We start from the raw sequence: 25,171 nt of genomic DNA on the forward strand, positions 1-25,171 counted from the left end.
AAAATTATAAAGGGATCCAAACAAAAAACCAAAGTTACTTATCAAACCATAAGGTAAGAGAGCAAAAGAAGGAACAAAAAAAGAACTACCTATCAATAATTACTTTAAATGTAAATGGACTAAATGCTCCAATCAGAAAAAATAGGGTGGCTGAATAGATAAGAAAAGACATATATACACACACACTACCTATAAGACACTCACTTCAGATCTAAAGCACACACAGACTGAAAGTGAAAGAATGGAAACAAAAAAGAAAGCTGGGGTAGCAATACTTACATCAAATAAAAGAGACTTTAAAACAAAGACTGCAACAAGAGACAAAGAAGGACATTACATAATAATCAAAGGATCAATCCAACAAGATATAACCTTGTTAATATTTTTACACCCAACATAGGATCACCTGAATGTATACAGCAAATATAACAGACATGAAGGGAGATAGTGACAGTAATACAAGGGTAATACAGTAATAGAAGGGTATGTTAATACCCCACTTATATCAATGGATAAATCAGAAAATCAATAAGAAAAATTTAGCCTCAAACAACACATTACATCAGTGACTTAATAAATATATAAAGAACATTTCACTCCAAAACAGCAGAATACACATTCTTTTTAAGTGCACGTGGATTATTTGCCAGGATAGATCACATGCTAGGACACAAAACAAGTCTCAGTCAATTTAGGAAGACGGAAATCATATCAAGCATCTTTTCTGACCACAATGGTTTGAGACTAGAAAAAAATAAAAGAATACTGCAAAATAATACAATCATGCAGAGGTTAAAACAATATGCTACTAAAAAAAAAGTGGATAATTAAAGAAATCAAAGAGGAAATAAAAAAACACCTGGAGATGAATGATAATGAAAACAATCTAAAATCTATGGGACACAGCAAATGCAGTTCTAACAGGGAAGTATATCGCAATGCAAGCCTACCTTAGGAAATCAGAAATGAGAAAAGTCCCTGTGTTGTTCAAGGGTCAGCCATATACTATTCAGCAATGAATCCTGCATGCAACAACACTGATATACGTTGTAAGTTATAGGGCATGAAATAATCCAGTCAAAAATTTACATGAATGATTCCATTTCTAGTAAATTCTGGAACAGGCAGAACTAAGTGTTTCAGTGATGGAAAGCATATCAAGATTGACTGTAAAGGAGATTTTTAATAACTTTTTAAGGGATGGACATTTTATTGGTGGTTACACACATTTGTCAAAATTCATCAAGTTGTACACCTAACATTGGCACTTTTTATTGAGTGTAAATTATATCTCAATATAGTTGATTTAAACAACATTGAAGTACCCCATTTGTAAGAAGCCGAATCTTAAAATATTGACATAACATTTCATAAGATACTACAATATGAATTCCTGCAAAAACTTAATACCTTTTATTTTTGTGGAGCTGAAATTCAGAGTCAAATCTACAATTAAGGTTATGATCTACTCTTTCAGAATTCAAAAAGCAGTGTAAAAAGGAAAGCACTGGTCTACATACGAATTGCTAAAAATCCAGCCATATTCAATTCATGTATACACAAACTTATTGGATTTAATATCCATTTAAAAAGGTGAAATCCAGCCATATTCAATTCATATATACACAAATGATTTAATCTCCTTTTAAAAAGGTGAAATTTGTATAATTTGTCATTTTACCTATTTGAGCTAAATTTGTTCTGCATAAGAGTACAACAGTTACCTCTGATTATTGTTAGAATGTGTCAGATTTCAGCAAAGAGCCTTTCAGTCTAAATGCAGTATATATTATAGTGTATATAGAGTAGTTCTAACAAATTTAGAATTCAGAGCATTTTTCTCATGTCTAAGGAGCCTTGTACTCACATTTCATGGCTCGCCTCAGGTGATGCCCCACGGAGTTAGCAGGGGTCCACCTGCCCAGTGCACTGTCTTCAAGGCTGTAGTTCTTTCTGCTCTGGACACTCTTCTTACAGTCTTCACATACTTCTCTCCCTCCCTGCATTTAGATTCTAGGTCTATACTATAAAATTCAGGCTTTCCGATACAAAATTCTAAAATACACTTTTACTTTCCTATTCTACATTTTAAAATCTTGTTTCTTTTCCTCTAAGACATAACTTATGCATTAAACTTTAAGTGTATTTTTTATTATTCAAGGCTGTAGGTTCTGTGACAGAGTACTTTGATTTCCTTTGTCACTGCTTTGTATTTAGTGCCTGTTTACAACAGGTACTCTGGAAATATTATTTAGATCGACATCAGCTTGGGCACATTGAATGGAGGCATCTGAGGTGTATCAGAGTTTTGACTTACCGTACTGATCAAGTTTCTTTTTTTCAGCCTTGGTGTTAGCCCAGAAAAGTGAGAAATCGGGATTTCTCAGCTGGAGCTGCGGAAAAAAATAAAATCCGAGCCATTTAGAAAACAAGCTATACATCTGTAATAAAGCATAGTTTCCTATCTACTTTCAGGAAGACTAAAGGACTTAGAAATTAAAAACAAAAACTTATTTTCAGTTCTACTGTCTGAACACATCGATTGTCTCCATTAGTTTATCCTGATCTGTCACCCAGGCAATAAAACACTTATTCTCATCCTCCCTCTTTCCATGATCACCTTGGTCCTCTATCTCCTTGCCAAGTGATTGTAATCACGTTCAAACTCACCAAGTGTAGATACTGAAAAGCAACAGAATTGTTCTTTTTCTTTTTACCTGATTCCAACTAAAATCCAAATTGAACCTAAATTCAAGTCAAGAATATGTGGGCTATCTACTTTTTATATCCAACCTCTTCACAATCCACAATTATTTATTCACATTTGGCCCCAGTAGAAGGGGATTGAGCATAGGAAGGACAGTGGCAACTTGCAAAGGAATCTATTTGCCTTCTTTGGTCTGTGACACAGATTTGACTTATTCATCACCTCTGGTTCTACCGCCTGAATTTCAACAGGAGAAATTACAGCTCTGTGTTTTCTGCAGCAGACCAATTTAGCATGACAGAAAACGGTTTACTCTCATTTGCTTCCGCTACTAACTAGTGTCAGACAAACTAGCAAAGCTTTTTTTTTTTTTTTTTTTAAGTAAGCAAAAATAAACCTAGTTCAAGAGTGAACTAGGTTTGGATTCATTCAAGATTTGTTATTTGTTAGGTTTGACCTTGGGGAAGTATTCCACTCAGGTTGATTCACACAGTGTTACAAGGATTAAGTAGAGAAATCTTTGGTAACATACCTAGCAAGGAAGACACTGGGGTCCCTCCAAAACAGCAGCGATTCCAGAGAAGAATGGAGCTCCACAGTGAAAGTCAGCCTCAGAATCCCCGCTGACTGGGTTCCTGTCAGCAAGACTGGATTGTTTTCACCTCTCAGCCATCAAGATAATTCTGTAAAATGATCAGTTATATTAATAACATAATTGGAGTGAGGTGGTTGATCTGTTATCACCATATTTATTCACTCAATTTTCCTTCAATTGTTCCACCTATTTTTATATTTTATAAATGTATCTTTAAGAAGGTCTATACTCCTTTTCAGGAATATGTGAATATTGTAACAAATCCTTGATGAGTTTTGTTGAGTAAAATATTCACATATTGAATTAATGCCATCCACAATGCTTTTCCTCTAGTAAGAAACATTTTGTTTGGTATCAAATGAGTAATAAGAACTCTAATTTTACATAAATATTCATAAAAAGTAATGTCATCCATGAGCTTTTTCTCCATGTTATGTGGACAGTAGCACAGGAAGTATCTTGAGAATTTTATTCATAAAGAACATGTCAGTTCAGCCTGAGATTAAAAATTTAATAACTAGTATACAGATTTTAATATCTTTTTTGTCCATTGGTTTAGGATTTGAAGAAGATTTGGGAAATAATATTTCCATTGAAATTTTAATACAATTGTAACTTTTATAGAGATTACTTTCCTCTAATACTCATTTTAGGAGTTGTCACCATAAAACAACGAATTTTACTAATATTCAGGCAACTTTATTTTTTAGAGTAAGAGAAGTTGGTATTACCACTGTAGCTATTTGTAAGTGATAATATAAGGCAAACTCTTCCCCAGCAAACAAGAACTGTCTGCAAATTCTTTTCCGTAAATAATCAAAAAACAATTTGTTCAGAAATCATTTCAACAGATGCCAACCTATGCATAATTGCTATAACAAGGGAAACTTCCCTCATAGAGTTTTCCATATTTTGTGTGATTTGTAATCTGTAGTAAAAAGTATTTATCATTATTTTTTTGTACAGTGACCAGACCAAATCATATAATAAAACTTAAATGGGTGGAATCAAACAAAAATAGAATTTCTGTGATAAGAATACAAACATTCATACTGCTATTTTTTCTTTTTTTTTTTTTTAACACTCAAATGCAGAAGTCTAAATTCACCACAAGAGAGGCTGCTCTTAGAATGATGCAGAATATCAGGTGTTTCATTTGACATGGTATTAAGTTAGTTTTATTACAAATTGAATTTAATTGAAAGTTAAGGTGCTTAACATAGAGGTTGAAAGTAAGCATGTGAATAATGTTGAAAATGGAGATTTTACTTTTACTATAAATTCAATATTTAATCATTAAAGCAGTCATACATATAACAGTACTGTGATATAAAATAGAACCATAGGTTATATAATCTGCTTTAAAGGTCATTATGATAAATGACAAAAATTTCAAAATATAACTAGTAACTTTTGAAATGTAGTCCTTGGCATTTTTACTTGTTCATAAGAGCACTTTTTTTTTTAACCTGTGAAGTGTTTGTACTTTGATGTTGATCCATCATTCTTTTTTGGTGTGAAAATTATCCAAGCCTCTCAAAATGCACTGAGGATATTTTTAAATGTTGTATACTCTGTAAGGGTTTATATAACAAGGAAATTATTCTTTGACGTATGGTTTTAAAAAGATTTTTGTACAGTTATGAGCCTGTTCCCATTTACAGGGTAATATTTAAGCCACTTTTAATAATTCCGCATTGATACTGTTTTTTTAAAGAATGTCAGATCCTTTTTCCAACATTAGAAATTTGTAACATTCAAGGACATGAAAGAAGGGGGCTGAGCTGGAAAGGGCTCTGGATCCAGTGCCCAGAATCTCTACACTATGCTGTCCCTCCTGGTGTTCAGTATGCAAGGTGAGGCGTGCATGCTAAGCTGGAGTCATGTTCAAAGCCAAAATCCAAGATAGTCTTCTCTGATATCAGAAAAAAATCAAGGCTGCTTACTATTATCATTAACATTGTTCTCTTTGAGTAGATGATGTAAAAACAAGAGAAAGAAAAAAGTACAAAATTGGTAAGAAATAAACAGCAGTAGCAAAGTGATTGTGTGTGTGCACATTTTACAAGTTTATAGATAGAAATCCTCAGGTAAGCTAGTTAACACTTCAAAGGAGCAATACACACAATATTAAGAATTATTAGACAGTAAATACCTATGGAAACAACCAATGTCTCAATAACAACAAAAATTCACAGAGCTAGACATCATCATAAGTTCTTCAGATCGCTCCCTCTCACCTTCTCTGTATCTCTATATCATTGCTGATCAAAATAATATAAACTGCACTGGTAAACACTAAGGTTGGATAAAGAAACCATGTATTATAAATATGTCAACCCTTCCTGAACAAATATGATCTCCATAAAAATACTAACAGCTTTGTCAGCTATGTAAACTTTAAATATGAAAAAGTGAAATGAAAACTGGGCAGAGATATTCTAAAATTTAGTAATATTGAGGAGGCCAGTCCTATTGGATACTGAAACATATTGCAGAGCTACAGAATTTATGGTATCATAGTAATTGTGCACACACACAGCTCAACACAATAAAGACCGGAAATAGAAAAATATTTTAACATATGATAAAAGTGGCATTCAAAATAAGTGGATAATCAATAATTGAGTATTAAGTAAATGACATTGGGATTGCTGGATAGTCATCTAGGCAAAATCGTTCCTTCCCTCCTTCACTCTTTATAACAATTTAACTGCAAGTTAATCATCAATAGTAGATTTAAATACTAAAGATGCACCACAAAATTATTTGAAGAAATCATGGGATATTAAGCAATTATATTTTTGAAATCAGCATATTAAAAATATAATCTTGAAGTCATATTTCTGCCATACATCAAAGTACCATTTTTGAATGAAAAGTGCTAATGTAAAAAACTTAAAGCATAAAAAATTCAAACTGAGAAAATATTTGCAACCTATACACATGAATAGGGCATGTTTCCTTAACACCAGTTGATACGGATACAAGACAAACAGGGATTTAACTGACAGGTCATTAGGAAAAAAATACTGAAACATAAATACAAATAACATTTACACAAATATTCTCACTGTAAATAATAATTTGAAAATTAAAATCATGATATATATATATATATATATATATATATATATATTACTACAAATTAAGAAAGCTAGTGTGATAATAACTTGCTGCTCAGAGTGTGGAGTGAGGAACACTCCCATAACAAGAACCACTCCCAGTTTTGGTCTAGTTAATTAGCTAATATCTATCAGAATTATCACATGTCACATAATTTGATTTAGCAACCCAATGTTTAAGATTTTACATCCAACTATGAGCCCATGGGTATATACGTAAAGATAGGTATGTATAATACAATGCTATTCATTGGGGTATGTTTGTAGTAACAAAATATACAAACCAATTTAGTGTCCAACAACACAAAACTAATGAAGTATAATATCCCCTTGCAATGAAGTACTATGAAACCGAAAAAACCAATGTGTCACAGCCATCACTGATATGAACCCCACCCCCAGAGCAAAATGCTATATGGAAAGAGTTTGTAGAACAGTGTCTATGGTGTGTAGCATCTAGGATGGAAGGAGTAATGGAAAAGGTGAATGACAATTACTGGATTACTATACAAGCAACACTTGACAGTTGCTTCTTCTATGGTGGCATTTGTGGAAATCTGAGTCCCAGAGGACAAAAGGTCACTGGAAGATTAACTTTCATTTTGGTTTATCCACATACACACATACGTCTATATACACATATATATGTATAGAGATATGTACATATACATATATATATATGCCTTCATTGTTTGAATTTTATTTTACCTTTGCAAATATTATCTATTCAATAAATTCCTAACAATTTAAAATGTATTTATAACATGCGAACTTAGTTAACCTATTTGAAACTAAAACTTAGTTTAGATCTAAAGAAAGTGTTGTTGCATTCTACTTGAATTTTAAAATAATTGTGTTTTGAAAACACACCAAATCAAAACATGTATTAGTAACAGAAAATGTTACTTATAAAATGATTTTGAGTGGTTTCTGTAAGTTTCATGAAATCAAAGTACTACACAGTAAGAATATGCTCTGGGCTCAAAAATAAATGAAAAACAATCAGTTATAACAAACAGCTTGAAGAATCTTTGAACGACTGATGTATATTGCCATGCTTGAGATGTTTAGAAAGGAAGACAGGAAATTTCTGTTCCTAATAAATAATTCCTGGCCATTCTATTATTTTGTAAATGGTTTCTGACTCTCAAGAATATCATTTAACAGCAAGACAGACCATAGAGATAGAACCAAATTTCCTTTTGACGTGTGACTTTCAAAGTTATAGTTTCCTTTTGATCCAAATATATATTAGATTATCTTTTTCCATTCAAACTCTTGACATTTTGCTACTGAGTTGAAGCCCAGCCTCATAGCTAATGACATGACCTTAACATGATGAGTTCACTTGGTGAAGTTTTAGAACAAGGACTTTTGGAGTGGAACAGAGTTTTCTTCCTTTCTTTCCCAGAGTGGCCAATTTCAGTGGCTACTCTGAGCTATATGTAAATATGCATTCCAATACAAGTTAACATATTGTTGTTAACTTGTAATGGTAATGTATTTCAAGTGTTCGTGTGCAGTCAATATGGAAATTGAATTTCATCTGCAAGCAGAAAGAAGTTACCTCTTCTAAATGAAGAGTTTATGAATATGGAAATGTGAGGCTAAATCATAGTATGACCATCTTTTCTGAGAGATATTTAATTACCTGAAAGAAGCATGAGACATTGTCATTTGTAAGGAAAAATGACAGCCTGTAATAAAAAGAAGGAATGCTAAGGATGTATTTTAACAATATATTATTAAAGAGAGTGAAATAGGATATGGAAAGAGTGAAGGACTCCAGAGGAATAAATTACATGCAGGTCAGACTCTCTCACTACCTACCTGTATGACTATTTTCTCTTGATTAGCTATTAACTGGTTATAATACATGCCTTATCTCCTTCCAATATTTTTTGTAATGAAGAAATGGAAAATATATATGGAAGTCATTTTTAGAGCTTTAAAAAACACCCCTTGAATATATCATTTTCATTTCATTTCAAATTCTGGAGGTTTTTTTTTTTTTTTTTTGGCAGTACACAGGCCTCTCACTGTTGTGGCCTCTCCCATTGCGGAGCACAGGCTCCGGACGCGCAGACTCAGCGGCCATGGCTCACGGGCCCAGCCGCTCGGCAGCATGTGGGATCTTCCCAGACCGAGGCACAAACCCGTGTCCCCTGCATCGGCAGGCGGACTTCCAACCACTGCGCCACCAGGGAGGTATTTTTATTATTTGATAGCCATGATGACATTGGTAACAATAACCATGACATTGGTAACAATAACCAAGTAATTAAAAGAGAATCTCATCATTATTCACTTAATGACTTTTCATGACTAAATAATTTGCCACTAAATAATTTGTCCTGGAAAAGAAGGAAGCTTGGTTTCTTTTCCCACTGGAAAAGGGGAAAATATAACAGGATCACTAAACCTCTTAAAAGAGTGGGAGAAGTACTTATGAATGTCTCTGCATCCAATTTTTCATTGAACAATAAATGTACTCTCAAATTTCTACGTTGTTGAAGGAAAAAAGTTTTTGTTTGACTGAAGAGGCAGGTCTGCACTGTCCTTCCCAGCTGCTTTCGGCTGTTTTGGGGAAAGCTTTCCTCTAATTCTGTTCATTGGTAGCAGCAACAGCTGGTCCTCCTCCCTCTGATGGAGACTGCCGCCATTTACTTTCCCACCCCAGCTGATGAGGGTGTCTATTATTTATGATCATTAGATTACACTCATCCCTCAGCTTTCGGGCAGGTATACAAAAACAAATCAGCACATCAATCTTTTCCTCCCGAGTTTCCAGTCTACGAATTCACACCTGCCCCTTTCCCCTATTTATTAGGCAGAAGCCTGTATCCACAGATGGGCCTTACAGCAGGAAGGAAAGGAAAAACAAAATTTAAAAGCATGAAAACCTACAGATAATTCTGTCATCTTGTTCATATTATTAAGAGAAGGAAGATCATTAGCACTTGATATTCTATGGCTGCAAGTCATCCCCAGCAGTGTTCCATTTTCACTGAATGTCGTTTAGATGCAAATACCTCAGGACATATAAATACCAAGGATATGATTTATATGTTCAAATTGTTTAAAATACATAGAGAAAGAAAATACTTTTGATGCAGTAAAGAAATAAACATTTCTTTTCGAAACACTGAGTAGGCCTAACAGATATTTTAGCATCTGGGAGAAGGACTAAAACACAGGTCTTTTCCGAAGTAGACATATTGAAGTGTTTTAAAGAAAATGAACCAGAGCATCCCTCTTTAAATGACTACACGGTTTTCAAAATAGTGTTTCTCTTATACAAAGTGTTACAAAGCCAGAAGTATTTCTACAGTCCTACCCACGTGTGTAAAATCACCCTGATGTTCAGGGAATTTTTAGATACTGATCGCATTAAAACTGCAGTTTGAATTGAATTAACTGAACTTTTTCGCTTCCTACAAGAAACATAACTTGATGGATAGTATGTTTATCTTTAATATAAGAAATATAAAACTAAGTTTAGTAACTTTTGAAATGTAATAAGATGAATCAAAGTTGAGGCCAGAGATTTCTTTTAGGGTTCTTATTAACAAGGTCACTGCAAATAAATGAAAAGTAAAAATGGTGAGGGTAAAGCCCTGTGAAGAGGGCATCATTTCTGTACTAAAGATAGATGTTTAAACACATGCCCTTGACATGGCCTTCACCTGAATTTCCAGCAGCAGCTGCACCTGAAAGTGTACTCAAGGTAGATAACTCTGGAAAAAAACACTGAAAGTGGAAAAAAAAAATTACTTTCTAGATGTTTAGTTCAATACTATAATTATGTAAAAATAAATATAACATTAATTCTGATAATATTCTCAACATGTCATCTATTTATAATTTCTCTGCTTTCAGGTAGCCTATACAGAATCTCACCAAGGTTAAAGTGAAACTAAGGCAAAAGCTGAATATTAGTCCTAAAGAAATAAGGTTTGAATGAAGTATCTTTTATTGTTGAATTATGTTTAGACTCTATTGAAAGTCTAAAACTGCTTAATTATAAGGATTTTAAAATCCAAAATTCACTTCTAGTGTCCCCTTTCTCTATCACTATTTATGTCTGTATCTACATCTACAGCAATATCTACATCTATATTCTCATTTATATTCCTTATTTTATCCCTATATTTATTCATATGCAAAGCAATGTAACTATTTCAAGGGTCTCAGACTAACAAAGAATTACTAGATTTTGTTTTCCCTAAAATTGTCAGCTTGTTAAAAATAAGCCTGTGTTAGGTGGATTCTATCAAACATCTAAAGAGTTAACACCTACCCTTCTGAAACTCCTCCAAAAAATTTCAGAGGAAGGAACACTCCAAAGCTCATTCTACAAGGCCACTATCAGGCCTGATACCAAAACCAGACAAAGATACCACAAAAAAAGGAAATTACAGGCCAATATCACAGATGAACACAGACACAAAAATCCTCAACAGAATGGTAGCAAACCGAATCCAACAACACAGTAAAAGGATCACCATGATCAAGTGGGATTTATCCCAGGGATGCAAGGATTTTTCAATATTCGCAAATCAATCAGTGTGATACACCACATCAACAAATTGAAGAATAAAAACTGTATGATCCTTTCAGTATATTCAGAAAAAGCTTTTGACAAAATTCCACACCCATTTATGATAAAAACTCTCTAGAAAGTGGGAATACAGGGAGCCTATATTAACATAAAAAAGGCCATATATGACAAATGACAGCAACATAATAAAGGCCATATACAACAAACCCACAGCAAACATTCTCAAAGGTGAAAAACTGGAAGTATTTCTTCTAAGATCAGGAACAAGACAAGGATGCCCACTCTCACCACTATTTATCAACATAGTTTTGGGAGTTCTAGCTACAGCAATCAGAGAAGAAAAAGAAATCCAGATTGGAAAGGAAATAAAACTGTCACTGTTTGCAGATGACATACTATACATACAAAACCATAAAGATTCTACCAGAGCAAGATCCTTTTTGACCCACCTCCTAGAGAAATGGAAACAAAACCAAAAATAAACAAATGGGACCTAATGAAACTTTAAAGCTTTTGCACAGCAAAGGAAACCATAAACAAGACAAAAGGACAGCCCTCAGTATGGGAGAAAATATTTGCAAATGAAGCAACTGACAAAGGATTAACCTCCAAAATATACAAGCAGCTCATGCAGCTCAATATCAAAGAAACAAACAACCCAATCCAAAAATGGGCAGAAGATCTAAATAGACATTTCTCCAAAGAAGATATACAGAGTGCCAACAAACACACAAAAGGATGCTCAACATCACTAATCATTAGAGAAATGCAAATCAAAACCACAATGAGGTATCACCTCACACCAGTCAGAATGGCCATCATCAAAATATCTACAAACAATAAATGCTGGAGAGTGTGTGTGGAGAATAAGGAACCCTCTTGCACTGCTGGTGGGAATGTAAGTTGATACAGCCACTATGGAGAACAGTATGGAGGGTCCTTAAAAACCAAAAACAGAACTACCATATGACCCAGCAATCCCACTACTAGGCATATACCCCGAGAAAACCATAACTCAAAAAGAGTCATGTACCACAATGTTCATTGCAGCACTGTTTACAATAGCTGGGTCATGGAAGCAACCTAAGTGTTCATCGACAGATGAACAGATAAAGATGTGGCACATATATACAATGGAATATTACTCAGCCATGAAAAGAAACGAAATTGAGTTAGTTGTAGTGAGGTGGGTGGACCTAGAGTCCATCATACAGAGTGAAGTAAGTCAGAAAGAGAAAAACAAATACCATACGCTAACACATATATATGGAATCTAAAAAAAAAAAAAAAGGTTCTGAAGAACCTAGGGGCAGGACAGGAATCAAGACACAGACATAGAGAGTGGACTTGAGGACATGGGGAGGGGGAAGGATAAGCTGGGACGAAGTGAGAGAGTGGCATGGACACATATACACTACCAAATGTAAAATAGATAGCTAGTGGGAAGCAGCCACATGGCACACGGAGATCAGCTCAGTGCTTTGTGACCACCTAGGGGGTGGGATAGGGAGGGTGGGAGGGAGACGCAAGAGGGAGGGGATATGAGTATGTATGTATATGTATAGCTGATTCACTTTGTTATACAGCAGAAACTAACACAAAAATGTAAAGTAATTATACTCCAATAAAGATATTAAAAGAAAAAAAAAAAGATTCTACCAGAAAACTATTAGAGCTCATCAATGAATTTGGTAAAGTTGCAGGATACAAAACTAATGCACAGCAATCTCCTGCATTTCTATACACTGACAACGAAAGATCAGAAAGAAACACCACACACAAAAATGAACTCAAAATGGATTGAAGACCTAAATGTAAGGCCAGACACTATAATACTCTTAGAGGAAAACACAGGGAGAACACTCTCTGATGTAAATTGCAGCAAGATCTTTTTTGATCTACCTCCTTGAGTAATGAAAATAAAAACGAGCATAAGCAAATGGGACCTAATTAAACTTAAAAGCTTTTGCACAGCAAAGGAAACCATAAACAAGAGGAAAAAACAACCCTCAGAATGTTAGAAAATATTTGCAAACAAAGCAACTGACAAGGGATTAATCTCCAAAATATACAACAGCTCATGCAGCTCAGTATAAGAAAAACAAAAAACCCAATCAAAAAATGGACAGAAGACCTAAATAGACATTTCTCCAAAGAAGAAATACAGATGGCCAACAAACACATGAAAAGATGTTCAACTTTACTACTTAGTAAAGAAATGCAAATCAAAACTACAATGAGGTTATCACCTCACACTAGTCAGGATGGCCATCATCAAAAACCTACAAACAATAAACGCTGAAAGAGGGTGTGGAGAAAGGGGAACCCCCCTACATTGTTGGTGGGAATGTAAATTGGTTCAGCCACTATGGAGAACAGTATGGAGATTCCTTAAAAAACTAAAAATAGAACTACCAAATGCTCCAGCAATCCCACTCCTGGGCATATATATGGAGAAAACCATAATTTGAAATGATACATGCACCCCTGTGTTCATTGCAACACTATTTACAATAGCCAAGACATGGAAGCAACCTAAGTGTCCATCAACAGAGAAATGGATAAAGAAGATGTCATACATACATACAATGGAATATTACTCAGCCACAAAAAATAATGAAATAATGCCATTTGCAGCAACATGGAGGGACCTAGAGATTGTCATACTGAGTGAAGTAAGTCAGCCAGAGTAAAGCAAACATCATATGATATCACTTATATGTGGAATGTAAAAAAAGGCTACAAGTGAACTTATCTATTATACAAAACAGAAACAGAGTCACAGATGTAGAAAATAAACTTACAGTTACTAGGGGGTAAGTGGGGGAGGGATATATTGGAAGATTGGGATTGACACATACACACTACTATATATAAAATAGATAATAAGGGCCTACTATATAGCACAGGGAACTCTCCTCAATATTCTGTAATGGCCTATATGGGAAAAGAATCTAAAAAAGAATGTATATATGTGTAACAGATTCACTTTGCTGTACACCTGAAACTAACACAACATTGTAAATCAACTATACCCCAATAAAATTTTTTTTATAAAACCTGTGTTATAAGTCTTCTAAAATGATACAAGTCATCTAACAATATTCAGTTCTATATATAGAAGACATTGTCCCAGGAAACAGAATATGTAATTACTCTGCAAATAATGTCTTCTCTAGCCTGTGGTGTACTGAAATTTCTATGAAGAATGCCAACTAAGCCCACATGACTATTCCTGCTAATAGTATTGGTCTTATGATAGCCTGAACTAAGAATCATGGGAAAGATCACACATTTGTCTAAAAGCAGCAGACAATAAAAAATCCTAACATATGAGCTATAATTAACTTAAACTTACTACATTTTATTCTATTGCTAATAAATTATGGAAGTGACAATAAATATTGTCTCATGTTTGAAGTAACAAGTAAAATGTCTTAGTTTCCATTTTTTGTTTGTACAGAAAATCTAATTTACTTTTAAAAAATAAATGCTTCTTTAAAGGTCATGTGATAGGACTACTACAAACTTGGGAAATGGAAGCATAATATATAGACATCCTGTGGTTAATGGCAGAATGCTATCGTTAATATTGGTTATTGCTATTGCTAGTGTATCTGAATTTAAACCAGTGTTAAGGGAGAAAAGTAAATAATTCAAGTCTTCACTTAACCAATTTAGTCGTGTGGTTTGAACAAGTTATTCAAACTTCTAAATTAGAGTTTTCTTACCTCTAAAATGCAAATGACAAGACTGGCTCATATTGGGGTTTCTACCTTGAGAAAGTCAATTTATTCAAAGATTTCAGTCTAGTCACTGAATTACATGAGTATCTTAAACAGTGGCAACTCTTAACTACTATCATTTCTTATTTGAAAAATTTATGTTGAAATGCTCAAATTTTGGCAAGTGACAGAATACCAAGAGTTACACTTGGAGAAAAATATTTTAGAGATTATAGCAATGCTTTAATGTTCTTCCATCACTGATGAAGTTCTTTACAAGTCCTTTGCCCAATTCTGAATTAAACTGTTCATTTATTTGTTGTTGAGTATCGGGTTTTCTTTATATATTCTGGACGTTTTTCTTTGTTTAAGATCAGTAGTAATATCCCCCTCTGTGTTTCTTCAAGAACAATATCTACCACTTTATTTCTTCCTGTGAATGTGTCACGTTTTCCCATTTCTTTGTAAGCCTTGTGATTTTTGTTGAAAATTGGCATTCTGTAAAACGAAAAACAGTCACCTCTCCCAGTCTTCACTAACTTGCTTTGTGCTAGGGAGGAATTTCATTAGTTAGCAGGGCATGTTCTGAGCCTTGGGATCAACCTGGTTCCAAGGTGTAAAATCTTCTAACATCTTTTCTGGCCATGCCTCACTCCACATTTCTGAGTGTTCTTTTGCCCATTCCCCATATACAAATATGTTTTAAAATGACTTTTCTCTCCCAAGCTTCTTCTCAGTACCTTAGATGTTCTATTATTACTCTACCCATAATCTTTTGTCCCCGCTGATTGCGGGTCTGTAGCCCCTTTCGGCTTTCACAGGCTGTGCCCACTGCTCCCCATAGCTTTTCAGAGCCTGAGATCCCAGCTATGCAGATTTCCCCATCAGAGTTTTCAGTTAGGTGGAACAGAAGCCAATCCCTCAGGTAGCCCCCAAGCAGGTTAGAACAGGGCAAATAAGGTTTACTCTGTTCCCTGCAACTAAAACGGAGGGAAATGGGCCAGAGGGTCGTCTCATACACCCCACCGTGCTGCACTTTGGGGGGTCAGAGCAGGGGCTAGTAAAATGCCGTCCATTTTGAGTGCGTCATTTTCTTGACTGACCATTTTCCAGAGTTTCAGCTCGTCTCCAGTTGCGTCTTCAGTGTGGCTGTGGGCAACAAGGGCCTGAAGCTTCTTACCGCACTGCCTTGATAGCCTCACTCTATCGCTGTGCTTCAAGTATTTTGCTCACCAGAACACTGGCGTGTCAAGTAAACTGATGAGTGGGTTTTCACCTAAGACCAAATGTCAACGTATGACTTTTTTTTTTTTTTTTTTTGCCGTACGCGGTCCTCTAACTGCTGTGGCCTCTCCTGTTGTGGAGCACAGGCTCCCGACGCGCAGGCCCAGCGGCCACGGCTCACGGGCCCAGCCGCTCCGCAGCATGTGGGACCTTCCCGAACCGGGGCACGAATCCGCGTTCCCTGCATCGGCAGGTGGACTCTCACCCACTGCGCCACCAGGGAGGCCCAACATATGACTTTTTATAAGGTATATAGTCTAGTATGTTTGAGGTTAAAAAAAAAGCATTTATGCCAAAAAGGGGGTTAGTCCAAAGAAATTATATGGTAAAAAGTTGTTACCTGTACTGAAGATGTAAGAGGTAATGCTATAGAAGGATCATTATGGGAATGCCTCTTTGACTACCGTCACCCTTATTCCACACCTCAAACAGCATACTGCAGTGATTCATTTTCCATCTCAGTGACCTACTTACTGCTTGTGGGTTCTTGGGCAGAAGACGTCGCAATGAATTACAGTAATATACGATCTTTTATGTTACAATATAGTTAGTTAATTTGCCTTTTATTAAGTGCTAGATTGAATAAATTCATTCTTAGCCACCCTACTTCGTATAAACATCAAGATGGAAATGCCATAACGAATATGATACTGGATACATGTGCAGTTTCAAAGTTTAAACAATATGTGATCCTGAACTTCCATATGTAAATGTTGGAGGTCTTGAGGATCTACTTAAAATGTTTGAAATCCAATCCACTCTTACTTACTGCCAGAGCAATCAATCTCACTTTTAATACTTTCACTTCCCTTGAACTTCCCTTTTTCCATGATTTGTATTTCCACAGTATCTCAGCTTATCCATCATTTTATTTTAGTAACACATCCATCTTGTCTAAAAGTAACACAAGATAGTCTTGAAGGTTACAGTGAAATTGTTATCACTTGACAACAAAAATGCAATCTTTTCTTTTTATACATGTAAAATAAATCTGTCTCAGCTTTACTACTAGTAAGATAAAGATGTAGAAGTATTTCCCTTGTGAAAAAAATTTTGCCTTTACCTCAGACTTATCACTATTTCCTAATGACTTTAAAACAGATATATATTGCAGTTTTTATACATACTTACAATCCTGTTTTTATTTTGCATGCTAATTTTTAAAGAAAAAGCAAACAGCTAGGAATTTTATCATCTATTTCATGTGGTAATTATAGTAATTATATTATTTACTCCTTTAAGCATCTAGAAGAGTTCTCATACCATGTTAAGCATCATATAAGTTACTGATAGGAGGCAGAATAAAAGCTATCTTGTTCAAATAGATACACAAGTTTTGAATATTTCAATTATGTTTATTGGCATTGAATGCTGCTTTTCTATCTAAAAGATGTTGATTTTTACTGAAATATCCCATAATTTTTCATATCTCCCCAGTTCTCTTCTTACATTATGGCTGTATCTTTGGGAAAAAATAAGATCAAATATTTTTTAGTACAATATGCTCTTCTGGAATCAGTGTAAAGGGCAGCTAAATAACCATTCTAAATTATCAGACACTATTTTAAGAAGGCATTGATCTGCACCTGAAGTCAGTATTCTCACAACACCAGGTTAATGTCAACCTAGTTTTTTAAAACGTTGAAGGCAAGTTTCTTCAAACACAGGTGTGCACCAGTATTTCCGGCACTCTCAGCCTGGAATTCCAGGTTCTATATTCCCTGGTGTTGAGAACCACAGGCTGTGTTCTAAGTGGAACTCCTTTATCTCGGTGCTTAGATGGGTCTTCTTATTTGGAAAGCCACACAATTATAGCGCAGTTACGGATTTGGGTCAATAAAGTTTGATATGTATCTTTTTCTTTTTTCACACCAGAATCCTCAGATGGTTTTCCACTCAAAACCATTGCTCTGTCTTTCTCTTTTGTCACTGCTGATCATGGTCTTCTTTAAATGTAGGTTTTGTTTTGTTTTTTTGTTTTGCCCTGCCTGTACTATCACTACAGTATTCTGAATGCCTTTCAACATGACTCTAATGATTGATTTGTTTTATCCCTTGGCTAGTTTTGCTCTGTCTTACCCCTGGGAATTTTCCAAGGGTTGGCCTTTGTCTTCTGTGTTTTTATGCACTGTGTCCGAAGAGATCACTTGTAGTCTTGTTTCTTTTCCCTATTTTCAGTCCTGAAGTAAAGTCTTCAAAATCTTTGTTTCCCCTCTGGCCCTCCTTTCGTTTGTTTTATGGTGCTGGGTTTAAGTGCAGGCATTTTGATATAAGTGAAAATTAATTTTGCAAGCAATAACCACAGCCTATATGGTACTAACTATAAGGATAACCACTATTTGTACTGAAACAGTTTTTACTTAACAATTCCTTAACAATATACCTAGACTACTGAGCAGGACCGTATGTCAGGTGCTAACCTGAATGTGAGGAATGCGAGGAAGAGGAATGCGAAGCTTTTGGCTACCTAGTGAAGACATCTAACTTCTTGGAAAGGAATGTTATGTTATACTGTTGTTGTTTTTTTTAATTTATTTTTGGCTGTGCTGGGTCTTTTGTTGCTGCTCATGGGCTTCTCTCTAGTTGCGGCGAGCGGGGGCTACTCTTCGTTGGGGTGCGCGGGCTTCTCACTGCGGTGGCCTCTCATGTTGCAGAGCACAGGCTCTAGGCGTGCGGGCTTCAGTAGTTGTGGCTTGCAGGCTCAGTAGTTGTGGCTCACGGGCTCTAGAGAGCAGGCTCAGTAGTTGCAGCACACGGGCTTAGTTTGCTCCGCGGCATGTGGAATCTTCGTGGACCAGGGCTCGAACCCGTGTCCCCTGCATTGGCAGGCAGACTCCCAACCGCTGCACCACCAGGGAAGCCCCATGTTATATTGTTGAAAGCAACATAAGTGATACCATATTTTCTAAATATCCCTGGGATTATATAAACGCCCCTTAACAGTTCTCCTCTGAGACAGCTTTCAGGCCTGTTCTACTCTTTTACCTGAATCTTCCTGACACTCTCAGCAACACGGTGTGACACAGTGATTTTTATTTTCCTTAAATGATTGGATAGAAATTTATGTCATAGCTAAAAATAATATAATACTTATTATAATTATTAAGAGAAATTGTGACAATATAGTGTGTACTATATAAATCATTTATCAATCAATATGTAAGTAAAATTATATATAAATACAATTGTTAATATAATGCTTGAACTCTCAAGCTCAAAAACTTTCAAAAGATATTAACTTGCTCATAAATCAAACCCAAAATTGTTTAATTTTTAAGGATTTCCATAATTTTGCAGGACACCAGCATTTCAATCCCATCACATAGTTCTGACACACTATTTTATGGCTGGATCTCCTTATAATGTCTACACTCCTATCTATCCAGATACTTACCCCCATCACTTGCTTGTCTCTAAGACTGATGACACCTCTCCCTCAGTGCTCATCTTATGTCCCCCGTCTCACCGATCTCTTCTCACCAGATCTAGATCCTTGCTCTTATATTATGTACAGCAGTAGCTTTGAATATTTTATATAACTACCCCTTAAAGAACTTTACAAACTGTCAGATCCCTTGCACATACAATTTGTCAAATTTTTCTTCACAAAATTCAGCATTTATAAGTAAATAATTTCCAATATATTGTATATAGGGTGATTCTAAACAAAAATTATCATATTATTTAAAATGTAATCAAGTTTATGTATCATAGCTATTTGGTACCATATTTCATTAATTTAAAAACTATGTCAAAAGTCTCTGTAAGACCCAAAAAAGGTCATTCTTGCTTTTCATTGAAGGCATATTTATAATTCCAAAAATTTAAACTGTTTTATGCTTAAAATATTTTATTGATTTTCTCTTGCAAAATATATATACATATTAAACTGCATTTATGTAATTATAAGGGTCAAATATTTAAATAAATTTTCTCGGGATTAAGTAGTAATAATTATTACTTATATATATAATTGATTTAAATAAATGCCTGTCATGCATAAATATTAAATACAAATGAAATGAACACTTTTTCAAAATACATCTTAAATTAATAAGCCTTTGAATTTAGTTTATGGATCTCTAAATCAGTCTTATTTATTGGTTGAATATGGCAGTGTTCTGCATCAGCTCTACTTTTCTTTTTCAACTTTGTTACCATAACCACTGAGAAAACTTCTTCACATAAATAAGTAAAACAGAAAGAAATGTGCTGTGATATAGCAGTGTCACAATTATTTAAACCCCTACTGATTTAAAACTCAAAAATCATATAGTACTCTACCATCAGAAATAAACCCTATGTTTCATTGGTTAATAGCTTGGTTCTGGTTTTACTCAATTTTTGCCCTGAGCCAAGAGTTGAAGACCACTTGACTTGAAATAAATGTGTTTCCTAGTCACTAGTCTCACATTTTCTCAATAGGAACACCAGTATGCAGTGCATCTTCTTTATACATTGCTCCAGGATATTTTACACTCAGGGCAATGCCTAGACTAAGAAAGAAGAAATGCCTTTCTTTAGAAAATGGGTAAATGCTGGTATAATCTGGCTGATTAATTTTAAGAAAAGTATGTACAGAGGTTGAAGATGTGATGTTAACGTCTTTTAAGTTATCTGTATGTATATACTCAGGACATTTTGGCATACCCTCAGAAATATGTGGACCCCATTTTGAAGACCACTGCTCTCCAGACCAGTGCTTTTCCAGCACTGGAAAAGCAGTCCAAAAATTAGGTCGTAATTTTAAGCTGACTGTGCTACTGATTGTCGTTTTATGAACATTTTAGTTCCTCAGGTAAGGTAGCATCACTTGAGTTATAGTTTATGTCATATACTTCTTGATACTAAACCATATCGTTCAGTGCAGATTAGAATCCCAAATATATATGTGCTTAATTACCATTTTTAAAAGCATCAGTAAAAAAAAAAAAAAGGGGGGGGCCAAAAAAGCCCAAAAATCAAAAAAAAAAAAAATACCACACACGATTGTGGTCATTTTTAAATGTTTATGCCAAAAATATTTTACATTCCAACCTCAGACCATTCTAATTTATTTTGAATACAACTATAAATTAGATTACAGCCTCCTACTGAATGGAAATTTAGATAGACTGCAAATTAGTAAAAGTCATTCCATTTAAATTCAGTCTGTAACACAGTCAAATCCACATGCGCACTGTTTTCCCACAGGTATCCACATAAATTCTGACAACTACATTTATGGTTACACTTATGTTTTATGTATATGTGTATTATATTTATAGAGCTTTATTTTGTTTCCACAATTGGATATTCCTTAAGGGCTAGTGTCACTTTTTTTTTTAAGCTGTATTTGGTTTTTGAAATAGTCAACACATATAAAGAAGAAACAGAGATTTGGGGGAAAAACCCACTATCAATTTATTTCAGAGTTTTAGAATTCAATAGTTTTTTTTCATAATTTTCTTCATTTTTATATCATCTTACTACGTGTGTTGCACATATTCAAACATCTACCTTTAAAAAGATTCCACATTCTAATGCATTTCCTTAATTTATTTCAATTTTAATTTAATTTTAACCTTGATGCTCATTCAGATGATCAGCATAATCTTTATTCTGCTAAACTGTTTGTTTTACATCATAAAAGTGTTTGTGAACACTTATCTTAGCCTTTTGCTGCTGCTTAACTAGGCAACAGTTTTCAAATTTACATAAATATCTATAAAACTATTCCTCCACATTAATAATCACATTTTTATGATTGACTTCCAATATTTCTACCTAATTTTAAGATTCAGGAACTAGTCACAATTTAGTTGACTTTCTGAAGAGTTTCGTACAAAACTTGTTCTATGAAGATTACTACAGAATCCATTAATCCTTTTTGCATGGTAGGTAATTTTTTTATATCCCAAAATTGCTGACTTTGTGTTTCAAGGTAACAATATATATTAAACTATTTGTCTCTAGTCCTTTCCCAAATACCACTGAAATAAACAAAATATTAAGAATATAATCTGTAACAGTTCTGAAAAATAGGAATAGTTGACCTTAATTATGAAATCATGAAATTCATAGATGATGTAACATAATGCTATGAAACTGAGAAAAAATAAGATATTTACAAATATGGCCACATTTCATACCGTGGAAAGAAGAGTCCTATCTAAAATATAACAGTATCAATTCTGGTTTCAGCTCCAACATGTAAAAAAGTCAGCACTCCTGTCCTTACCACAAGAAACTGGACAGACTGAAAAGAAGCAACTCTTCCTGGACCCACAAGAGGACAGAGATTGCAGGGTAATCTGCCACCTGAAATTTGGAGGTACAGGCTCATCTAATAAGAACCAGCCAAAATCTCTTTACCTGGAGCAGAAGCTGCTGGAACCATAATTGTTAGGAACATTTAAATGATAATTTTGATGAACTGCTTGGGAATGAATGTAGACTTGTGTTGGAAGGAAAAGCTGCTGGGGACAGCAGTCTTAGAAGTGTCCTATACTCTTGTGGGCTCTACCTGTAGGAAAACTACTAGGTTCTCATGATGAGGTTCTAAGAACGTCCCCCACATGGCTCCAGGAAGGAGGGGAAGAATAATCATTGTGAGCCATAAATAAAGTCTCCTTGGTATATTTCACATAGACTTCTCCATAACTCTCCACAGGGAAAACTTTGCCAGAGACTTATCTGTACTGGGGAAAGACCATTCCTCCGACTGCAGCCCCTTTTATCCTTCCTGACTCATGAAGGGCAAAACAAAACAAAACCCTACAATGAATAAAGCTCAAGGCTTCAAGGTAATAGACAGGGCATGCTGCAGCCAGAGAAGGAAGTTGGGGAAAAAAGCTATTCCACTGAGGAGAAAGACTTATGAAGGTCACAGTTCCAAAGGATGAGCCCATTAAATGACTGAGACATGAACAGAAGATTGTAGAACACCTCCACGACCCCACACCTTACTACCACAGCAATAGGGCACCGGTGTAGTACCAGTGGTAGTTGAAAAGCAGCAAGATACAGACTTTCTTTGAGGAAGATTACCTAGGGAAGCCAAGTCAAGAGATAAGACAAAACAAGGATACCAGGGGAATGTGAAATGCGAAACCTCTGGCACCTATAGCCAAAGCAAATATTAAACAGGGCCCAACTCTTAGTAACAAAACCTCACAATAGAAAGGTCTATTTGCCTCAATAGCCATAACTGATACATAATATCTGACTTTCAACAAAATTACAAGGTTGCAAGATATGACTAAAGGCAAGATAAGACAGTCTGAAGAGACAAAGCAATCATTAGACCAGAGGCAGATATGACACAAATGTTGGAACTGTTAATAAAAAATTTGAAATCACTATGAATAATATGTTAGGTGCTCTAAAGAAAAGAGTAGTCTACCATGCATGAACACAAGGGTAGTAGGTGAAAGTTCTAAGAAAGAGGCAAAGGGAAATGCTAGAAATCAAAAACACTGTAATAGAAATGATGAATACCTTTGATGGTCAGTAAACAAGCTGAGGATAGAATCAAGCAATTTGAAGGTAAGTGAATAGAAACTTCCCAAACTGAAATGCAAAGCAAGGAGAAAAGGGAAGAAAAAAAAAAAGCCAGAACAGACTATCCAAGACAAAAAGGTGTAATATATGCATAACTAGAAAACAGAAAGAGAAAACATAACAGACAAAATATTTTAAGTAAAAATAGCTGAGGGCTTTCTAAAATTAAAGACAAACACTGAACCACAGATTCAGTAAGCTCAGAGGATACCAAACAGGATAAATACAAGAACCAAACAAAAAGCCCTACATTTAGGCTTACTCTTTGCAAAAGGTAGAAAACCAGACACAAGGGAAGTTTTTGAAAGAAGCAGGGGGGAGGGGCACATAATTATAGAATAGGAAAAGAATTACAATTGATTTCTTGACATAAACTATGCAAGCAATTAGAGGAGTTATTTAAAGTGTTAAAAAAAAAGTGTATGACTCTAAATACAGTGAAATCAACCTTCAAATAAGGAAGGATAAATATTTTCATAAACAATAATGAGAAAATTCACCCCAGTAAACCTTCCCTGAAAGCAATGTTAAGTTTTTTCAGACAGAAGGAAAAGTAGTTCAGATACTCAGTTAAATGATAAAAGGAAGATTATTGGAAAATAATTAAATGGAATTAAAATAAAATCCTTCATTTTTTTTATTCTTAATATAAAATATAACTGCTTAAAAGAGTAGTAAGAATGTACTGAGTAACGATAGCATATGGATAAGTGAAATGGATGACACCAGTTGTAGAAAAAAAACAGAAGGGAGAAATTAGGAATATTGTCACAAGGTACTTGTACTACAGGTGAAGTGATATATTAGTATTACTCAAAGGTAAATTTAAAATTAAAATATATATTGTAAACTCTAGGGCAACAACTGAAAAATAAAAGTAAATATAATTGATATGCTAAGAGAGAAATTAGTATGGAATCATATAAGTGCTCAATGAAAACTAGACAGCAAAAGAGAACAAAAACACAGCAAATGCAATAAATAGGTATTAGTTATGAACATTATAAATGTGAATGGTATAAATACACCACTTAAAAGGCAGAGACTGTCAGAGCAGATAAAAAATATGAAGCAAGTATATATTTAAAGTAGATTTCTTGTAGAAAATATAAAGATGCAGGTTAAAAGTAAAGGACCCTAGAAAGATATGCCATGCTAATTCTAATCAAAAATTTAAAAAATAAAAAAGCTGGAGCAGCTAGAGAAACATCAGAATTAACATCTTACTTATGAGAAATTGAATGTGGGATATATAAGGAATTCTGTACTATTTCATTATTGTTCTGTAAATCTAAGACTATTTTAAAATTTAAAAAGTAACTACATTCATTACAATCAGTACTAGAGTAAATCTCCTTGTGTATAACCCCGTCCTTTTATAAGGATAGTTGTAAGAAAAATTGTTGGTTAATGTTTATTCATTTATAATTTTCCGAAATTTTGTCAAATTGCCCTTCAGAAAGGTGCCATTAAATTTACAGTTCCACCTTCAATATGTGAGAATGCTTGTTTATTCACATGCTTATCAGCATAGGTTATAATCAAACTATCAATATTTCATCTTTTCCAGTATAATAGGCAAAAGTGATATCTCACGGGCTTCCCTGGTGGTGCAGTGGTTGAGAGTCCACC

The 25,171-nt window shown here is 34.7% G+C and overlaps 1 long non-coding RNA gene across 1 annotated transcript in view; it reads left to right on the plus strand.

Moving 5' to 3' along the window:
* Positions 1–24,727, plus strand: part of LOC114897530 — a 492,432-nt gene extending 467,705 nt beyond the window's left edge. The window contains exon 4 of the long non-coding RNA XR_003794175.1: positions 22,181–24,727. This is a non-coding gene — a long non-coding RNA (uncharacterized LOC114897530). The remainder of the gene's footprint in view (positions 1–22,180) is intronic.
* Positions 24,728–25,171: the final 444 nt, after the last annotated feature.

This window comes from Monodon monoceros, unplaced genomic scaffold, assembly GCF_005190385.1.
Source record: "Monodon monoceros isolate NGI ecotype Baffin Bay Population unplaced genomic scaffold, NGI_Narwhal_1 Super_Scaffold_17, whole genome shotgun sequence".
In the NCBI taxonomy this organism is placed as follows: domain Eukaryota; kingdom Metazoa; phylum Chordata; class Mammalia; order Artiodactyla; family Monodontidae; genus Monodon; species Monodon monoceros.